Source organism: Acanthopagrus latus, chromosome 8 (genome assembly GCF_904848185.1).
Source record: "Acanthopagrus latus isolate v.2019 chromosome 8, fAcaLat1.1, whole genome shotgun sequence".
Classification (NCBI taxonomy): Eukaryota; Metazoa; Chordata; class Actinopteri; order Spariformes; family Sparidae; genus Acanthopagrus; species Acanthopagrus latus.
This window is the reverse complement of record NC_051046.1, coordinates 31,006,523-31,015,377: the sequence shown is the minus strand read 5'-3', so window position 1 is coordinate 31,015,377 and position 8,855 is coordinate 31,006,523. Positions and strand designations below refer to the sequence as shown.

At 40.6% G+C, this 8,855-nt stretch overlaps 1 long non-coding RNA gene across 3 annotated transcripts; it reads left to right on the top strand.

The window, feature by feature from the left end:
• The first annotated feature begins 1,667 nt into the window (after positions 1-1,667).
• Positions 1,668-8,468, top strand: LOC119025035. 3 transcript variants are annotated; one of them, XR_005076672.1, is made up of 6 exons: positions 1,668-2,165; positions 3,162-3,285; positions 3,461-3,607; positions 3,860-6,761; positions 6,916-6,992; positions 7,584-8,468. It is a non-coding gene; the product is annotated as an uncharacterized LOC119025035 (long non-coding RNA). The 3 variants fall into 3 exon arrangements; XR_005076673.1 differs by having other exon boundaries at positions 1,699-3,285; positions 3,860-4,787; positions 6,679-6,761; XR_005076671.1 differs by having other exon boundaries at positions 1,669-3,285.
• Positions 8,469-8,855: the final 387 nt, after the last annotated feature.

Genomic DNA, 8,855 nt, shown 5'->3' with positions numbered 1-8,855 from the left:
TGCAGCAGTGAGTGACCCAGCTGTCTGTGTATTGTTGGCATGGAAACAAGTCCGGTATACACGTGCCGACCCAACCTAAACACATAGTGGAGGAATAACAGTTCGGGGGGGCCTATTGAGGACCACTGGTTCACATCAAAGAATATTCATGTCTTAGAACGGCCCAGTCAAAGTCCAGACCTAAATCAACTTGAGAATCTCTGGCAAGACTTTAAAATTGCTGTTCACAGTGACTCCATCCAATCAGACTAAGCTTAAAGGGGACATATTATCCAAAACCCACTTTTTCCTTGCTTTACTATGTATAATTGCATATCCAGAGTGCCTCCCGACCCCTTAAAGGAGTACGCCACCCCCAGGTGAAATTGAGTCACTCCCCGCAGTCCCTAGAGTTGGATGAGTGAGCCAAAGCGTTTTTTTAGCCGACCCAGCCATTGTCCTAATCTAGAAACGCCGCGGTTAGCTTTAGCTTAGCGTAGTCGCTGTAATCCGGAGTGTCCAGCTAGCATGTTGTTGCAAAAGTGAATCAAATAACTCAAGATTTTTTGTAATTATTTCTCGTGACCTATACATTCATATCGAGTACACATATAAATGCAAATTAACACGAAGGGATTTACTAGACCAATTTATATCTGGAACTATTTGCGGCCACAACACAGGCAAAGCACCGCTACCACGCGCAAAGACCTGAAACCTGAGACCAGCACCTGAAAACCCTCAACTTCCGTCAATACACTGACAGCACACAGCACCACAACTTCCAGTGTTACCTGCATGTAGTTGCAGTAAGAGAAGAAGTTGTTGCAGTAAGGTTGTTACGTTAGTAGTTTGAAGTTAGTTTCACATCTACTGAGGAAAAATGGTTATTTGCTGTGTGAAGGGCTGCGATAACAAGCAGAGGACATACACGAACATAATGTTTCACAGAATTCCAAAACCAGTGGAACGAAGAAATCTTTGGCTTGCTGTCCTCGACATTCCTGCAACAACACCAGTGGATAAAATCAATCAATATCGTGTTTGCGATGAGCATTTTAAACCGGAGGACTACGAAGAGAAAATGCAGTATGCTACGAGAAAGATGCTGCTACATCTGAAGGATACGGCCGTCCCATCCATTTTCAGTACAGAGGCAGAACAGAGTTCATCATCCATGCCTGTAAGTAACGTTATAATTTTTACCCTTCCTTGGTTTATACATTGCTAACATTATCACGGAAACTTCACGTTAGTCCGACTCGCATTGTCGTTTCCTAGAGGCAGAGAACTTAGTAGCCACGCTGGTGTATTGACGGAAGTTGAGGCTTTTCAGGTGCTGAGTGGTGTCTTTGCGCGTGGTAGCAGTGCTTTGCCTGTGCTGTGGCCGCAAATAGTTCCAGATATAAATTGGTCTAGTAAATCCCTTCGTGTTAATTTGCATTTATATGTGTACTCGATATGAATGTATAGGTCACGAGAGATAATTACAAAAAATCTTGAGTTATTTGATTCACTTTTGCAACAACATGCTAGCTGGACACTCCGGATTACAGCGACTACGCTAAACTAAAGCTAACCGCGGCGTTTCTAGATTAGGACAATGGCTTGGTCGGCTAAAAAATGCTTTGGCTCACTCATCCAACTCTAGGGACTGCGTGGAGTGACTCAATTTCACCTAGGGGTGGCGTACCCCTTTAAGAGTGATTTAGGACCTCTACGTCAATGTTATGCAACCATTTGGATTTCACCCGCACTGTTACGTAACAGTACGGGTGATTTGAATACTCCCGCCCTCACGCTGGATATCTCCTCCCATATTACGCCGGCTACCTGAAGGCAGATCCGCCATTTTCTCGCTTCACTTGTATGCGACAGCCTGACCACTAGCATGTACAACCCGAAAGCCAAGCACTCCTGCTCTGTTGTCGGATGTACGGACACTCATGTTTCCCTACATCGCCTCCCTACCAAAGAGGATATCAGAGCGAAGTGGCTAAATTTTATTTTTCAGGGAAACGTCCCAGCTTCACTGAGCAAAAGCGTTGTTGTCTGTGCCAATCACTTCACACCGGACTGTTTCAGCAACCAGGGTCAGTATCAGGCTGGACTGGCAACGAGATTGTCCCTCAAAGATGGATCAATACCCACTGTCCGTGTCAATGCCACAGAAGAAGAAACTGCAAGTATTTTAAAAACAGTATTGTTTGTGTTACTTTGGCTGTTTAGCACATGAGGTAACGCTAACCGGTGATGTAAATATGAGGCTGAGCTAACGTTACAACATTGGGCTTACTGGTCTTAGGATTCACGGTAATGTTAATGTTGCCAAACCTTAATTTGTCGTATCAGCACGCTTTTAAAACATGACAGTGAATTGAGAAAATTAATTAGGATATTGAGATTTGATCGCTTCTAACTGGCCGGTGAACCACTAAGATGTTGTCCGCGGATGACGAGCTAGCTAACGCTGCTCGGCCGTGAACAGTGCTAGCTAGCCATCGTCATGTTCACGGCCGAGCAGCGCTAGCTAGCTCATCGTCCGCGGACAACTTCTCAGTTGCAACAGCTACTGTTCCGACGTGAACACGCATGTGAAACCGTCTCCTCCACATGCTCACAGCCGATCAGACGGTGTGAAATTGTCTCAGTTGTTCGCGGACGGAGAGCTAATGTTCCACTGTGAACACGCAGAGAGGACGGTATGAAATGCTCTGTTATTCACGGCCAGTGAGCTACGCTACGTCAATTAGCATGTTGCGCTAAAGGCTAAAGGACAGTGTGTTAGATGCTCATGAGCACCTAGGCAGTTGAATGACTTCTTTTGTGTTGATATACACGTAACTACGTGTGTAGTGTTAGCTGCTGGTACGAGAGACCCGATCTGACAGTACCAACACTTTATCTGCAGTCAAGCAATCATTACTTTGCTTTGGAGCCGGAGACAGGGGTTACCTGTCTGCTGTGCTATGATTAATGTTAGTTATATGAAGGCATGGACACAGAAAATGGACACAATATGTATTGCTCACTTACTAAATCTAATGTGAAATGAGGGGTTTGCATGGGCCAGAATTTGCCTTATCAAATTGATTGTTTTAAACATCAATTCTGTATACATTTCTTTGTTTCATGTAACATGAGAAACAGACACATAACATATTCCTTCCTTTTGCGTTTAGCCAAGCACATCTGTACAGCAGTCTGTAGTGCATCATGTTGCCTGCCAGACAGACCAACCAGTGAAATGCACGGTTGGCACACAGCTTTCCATGAGAACTATCCGGCCTCACTTCAGAAGCACAGGTTTGTTGAACGAAAGCATATGATGTAATGTTAGTCACTATGTTACTCTAATATGTAAATTTGTTTTACTCTGTTATGAATATGGATTGGCGAACATAAAACATCATTATCTGTTTAGTTGATTATAGTTTAGAGTGTATACTATGATTTTTAAAGTACTGTTTTTCCACCCAAGACTCTACCTGGCTGCCCTGCATTACAATGAAAATACTGACTGACCACAGGCAACATCTACAGGTGGAGAGCTGCTGTACAGTCAACTTCCCCAAATCTAAGCATGGAGAATGAACTGCAAAGCCTGTGAAAGCAGAGCCAACATTCCGTAAGTTTTACAATCTTTTATTTGAAACCCACAAATGAAAAATAAAGATGGACACACAGGCGATAACACAAAAGGTTGAAAATAAACACAACTTAAATCTGAATTATTTTTTCAATGGTTTTCAAAATAATAAATAAGGAGAATGTATAAATTAGGAGAAATACGAAGAGACACTTGGCAACACTGCAGCACAAAGCTTTTTGGTTCTAGTGCATTTCTTGTAAACATGAATTTTTGTTTATTGCACTGCAGACTACGTTGATGCACTGTTGGACCTGATCTTCGAGAAGGTTTTCCAGGACCCTGGCCTATATTTGAACGAGGTGCTGAAACTTACAAGCCCTGAAGACCTCTCGGCTCAGTATGAAAGACCCAACAAGCTGGACGTTTATAGCCAGTTTTGTGACAAGGTTCAATCAAGGACAGGACTGAACCTAACATACTGTCCTTCAGCGTCAGGGAACTCTGCACGAATCCTCAGCACCACACAGGCAGGCAGCACAGCTCTCACTCTCCGCCCCAGAAAGCACCAGCACCAGCTTACAAAGCTTCTGTAGGCTACGTATCTATATTGGCTGGACACAATTCAGTAGAAAGTCAGCACTGAATGTTCACATCCATGGCAACTGGCAAGTTTAGCTGTTCCACTTTAGATATTTATTTGTATGTCTACAAATGATATGATTACATAATCGCCATCAGTAAACTGGACACTGTCTGACTCTGTCACTCACAAGGACGGATCACAGAGTTTTATTTTCATCACAAACGCGTTTTTTGCTGGTGACAGACGCTGTTTTTTGGGCAGAAATGTAGCATTGCTTTGTGGGAAATTTCTCTTTACTAAGTTGAGTGAAGGTCTGATGACAATCTGATAACTGCAGACAGTTACCAGATTGTCCAATCAACACACCCTCCATACGCAAAAGCTAGCTTATATGTTCACACTGGTTCCGTTCCCCAATAATGCAGCCCCGATACTACCTCCATAGGCGGATCAGCGTTGGAGCGAAATTTCACCCCTCTGAGAGATTCACTCAGAGGCGGAGGCGGTGAATTGGCACACGATCCCCGCATCAAAACGACAGTGTGAATGGGGCTACTTCTGGAGGCATACATCCATGAACTACAGCGGTTGGTTACAAGGAGTTAGTAAAGAGACCAGAGGCAAGAGACTAAGGTTAGGGATCCAAATCTTTAAATGAGGGAGACATTGTGTAAGTTAGAAACCATGGAGTGAAGGGCAAGCAGGCAAACACACTAATCCTTACCATCTTCCACAATCTGTATAACAAGAATATTTTTAATGCATTAAAAACACCATGTTTACCATATTGTGCCTTTACATGTTAATTTATCATTGTAATTCATTTTTTGGTGCCACTGTCGGCCGATTCTACTTCAAGATGATTGCTAGGTGTCTCAAACCCCTTTTAGAGGTCCTGGAGAAGGTTTTAGAGGTCCTTGAGGTGTTAGAAGTCCTATAGATGGGTTTAGAGGGCTTAAAGGAAGTTTTAGGGGTCCTAGAGGAAGTTCTGAGGATCCTGGAGGAAGTTTTAGGGGTCCTGGAGAAAGTTTAGAGGTTTATCTTATAGTAGTCATGGGCACAAGACAGTAGTCTCTCCTAAAACTTTTTTCTTTAAAACCTCCACTAGGACCCCTAAAACTTCCTCTATGAACTATAAAACTTCCTCTATGACCCTATATATCTTATCATAGATTACACTACCTAAAAGCATATAAAGTACTTAAAATAGGCTCAACCTTAAACATATATAGCAGTAAAATGCAATGTGTAGATGTAATATTAATCCAAAAACATCCTATAAAACAGTAAACCACTGACAGGAAGCATTTTACTGCACAATGAGTACTTTTATTTTTGATACTTAAGGTACATTTGTTGACAATACTTACATATTTAACTTTTCAATGCAGGAATTTTACTTGTAGTATTTTTAGCATATAATTAGTACTGAAGTAAAAGATCAGATAGTTCATCCACCACTGAGAAATATAAATGATTTACCAAATTTTACATTTTGTTTTTGTTGTGCCTCTGATGCAGAGTCCAGTCACAAGTAGCAATCAGAATAACTGAAATTTCCTGACCTTTTTAATCAGCACTAGGGATGTAAGAATACATTTTGAGGATCACACTTTTGTTTTCGGAAATACGACCACCAGCTTTTGATTCGTTGGTTTGTTGTTGAGGATCCATACACATGACTGGCAGCCCCAGCAAAACCATCAGTGTGTGATGATCTTAAGGCACAATGGATTGCCGCCATTGTGCCATTTTCAGTGCCATTTTCAGTGCCACAGTCTGTGCGAAGCTGCATTGGTATGATCGCACATTCTGAGACACAATGCAGATAGTTTTGGGCAATGACTCCAGGGTCATTGTTGCTTGCTCCACAGACCAACCACAGCACTTTGCAAGAGTAACTGTCTATACAGCCAAACCATACGGTTTTAATTTGTTGTAACCATCAACATGCCAGACATGGTTTGGTCAATGGGTGTCGTAAACTCTCTTTACAAATCTCCGTCTTGCACGAAGTTCAGCTCCTGCTGGATCAAGGTCACCCAGCATAATCCCTTCTCACTTTTAGAGAGTACCTCTGGTGCAGTTTCTGCTGCATCATATGGTAGCCATAATGATGCACACAAAAGTAATACATATAGAGAGCATGCATAGAAGAATTTCAAATCAGAAATAATTGTCAGTATAACCAATGATGCTTGTGATGAAGCAGCCCATGAAAGTCAGGGTGAGATAGAGCAACAGGCGACTTCTGACATAGAAGTCCTAGGGGTCATGGAAGAAGCCTGTGGTGATCTTTGTGGTTAAAGAAAACAGTTTGAACATAATCTAGCATCTCTGTTATTGAAAATGCAAACTGTTCTTCATATCCCAGAGAGTGCTGTACAAGAAGTGATATAACACCTTTGCCAAATACATGACCTGTCAGAACTATTACTGTACAGTAATGTCAAGGCAGTACTTAAGAAACATTGTCCAGATGTGGATGAATCAGTTATAAAAGAAATTGTCTGTGCTGTTTCAGAAAGTAATGCGATGGCATCATCTTGACGGGAATCTTCAAGAGGAAGACAGATAGGATAGGCAGGCCTGGTACAACAGACAACGGTGGGTTGATATTTCTGTTTTTTCTTGTAATGATATTGATGGTTAATTCATACAAATTACAAAAATTAATTCTCCCATCTTCCCTTGTGGTACTTCTTTATATGAACAACTAAACTGATGTAAGATATGTTTCTTGTGTTACATCTCTTTGTAGAGCACTGAGCCAACAGCCATTACATGCCTTGCCCTGAGAGGACCTCCAGTCATTCTTGGGGATTTAAGAGCAGTTCGGTGAGTAAAGTTTTTTTATTGGTGTTTGACTCAGTTTTTCCATTCTCCAATGTTTTGTTTATTTGGGATGATGGATTATGATAATACGCATTTATGAAATGAAATGTTTCATTAAACTTAAGCTGATTTTAACTTGATGAAAAAAAAAAAACCTAAACCACTGAGGGGCTGCTGCTGGAACTTCCTGTTGACGCATAGTTTGAATGAATCCAAACATCTCCAATGTATTTCTAATATTGCCTTTAATGACCTACACATACGTTTCCCACTAATAACTTGAATGGAGAATAAACTAAGAGGCTCAAATTAGGCCACTAATACTAAAAAAACTGTGTGTTTCTCCCTGGTCAGCAGCACACGTAAAGAGTAAATAACCCTTTCTCTATTCTCTATTTCTGTATCAGATATCACATTGTCCAATACATCACCTCTTATCAAAACATGGGATCTGCACCACAACAGACACCTATACATGAACAAAAAAAAGATGCCTCTAACAGCTTGTTTACACAACATTATCTAAAATGAAACCACCGTGAATTATGAAAATCATAATATTTATCCTCCTTTGTCTTGTTTCTCACACTATAGAATCTTAATGAGGGAGACTCTGTGGACATTGCCGTGGGAATCCTCTGCTATGAGTATACCAGCGCTGCAAGCCCAGCATCATCACAACTAAACCCCTCAAGAGTGGGGATCGGGGCAGACTTGTAATGGAAGCACTCACCAACCTACCTCAGGCAAAGTGTCTCTTGTTTCGCTTTACCTACACACTCCACCTGCAGTATCCGAAGTGCTTAAAAAAACACATTTGCCTTCATTCAGCAGGTAATGCTAAATTTGGGTCAAAGTGAGCTACCTCACTACCTCAGCTACCTTCAAAAGCTGAAGAATGATCTTGCAGTGTCACATTTATGCTCATGACACAATTCTGCATGTCTATGTCTGAATTGTTGCACAAATACATTGCACTGACTGGAGCAAATATTCTTGCAGTTGCTCATTTAGTATGAGACACTTCTTGCACTGCATGTGTCTAGTGTTGTTCATTTTACTGAAATAATTCTACAGAGGACACATGTTAGAAAAATGCAGTTTTTTAAACAACTCTGGTCCTCACTGCACAGTTGTTCTTAATGCCTGCTTTGTTGTGTGGCACACTTCATACTTGAAAATTGTTCACAGAGCAAAAAAAAAACTATGCTGCGATTGTATTTGGAAGGAAATCATTTTGTAATTCAATATTCATTACACATGTTCTGTTTGCTGCATCATAGAAAGGTACTGTGAAGTAATATCTGCAGCAAAAACTAAGAATATACAGTTGTAATTGCTGGCAAAGACCTATTTTGATAATTTTATTAAAAGAAGGTCTTACAGTTATTTTGGATGTGCATCTGGTATTTGCACAGCATTATTGTAAATACATATGTGTTGCTTTGTTGTGTGTCCAAATAAAGTAAATTAAATGTACTACATTGCGTGGTCATTGACAAAAGAATCATTTAATTGGAATGTTCTTATTCCAAATATAATATTTTAAAATGTAATATATTCATATTTTTTAATAAAACTAGAATTTTAAGTGTATTTGATTTATAATATTAAGTTTTGACTGCTGTACTTTTAAGTAGACGCCACTATACTTTTCTATTGTGATTATTATTATTTTCATATATTACTAGTGCGTTGTCAGTAGGAAGCATGTATTCCTATAGAAAAGTGGGAGGTTAAGTAGCTCTTTCATGGATGGCCAAATGAAGCTGTGTTTGAAGATGGGACATCAGGATATAAATGGCTGTTTTTGACTACTTTTGATTATACCTTTATATTTCACCTTAAAAACTATTTACCTTGCCT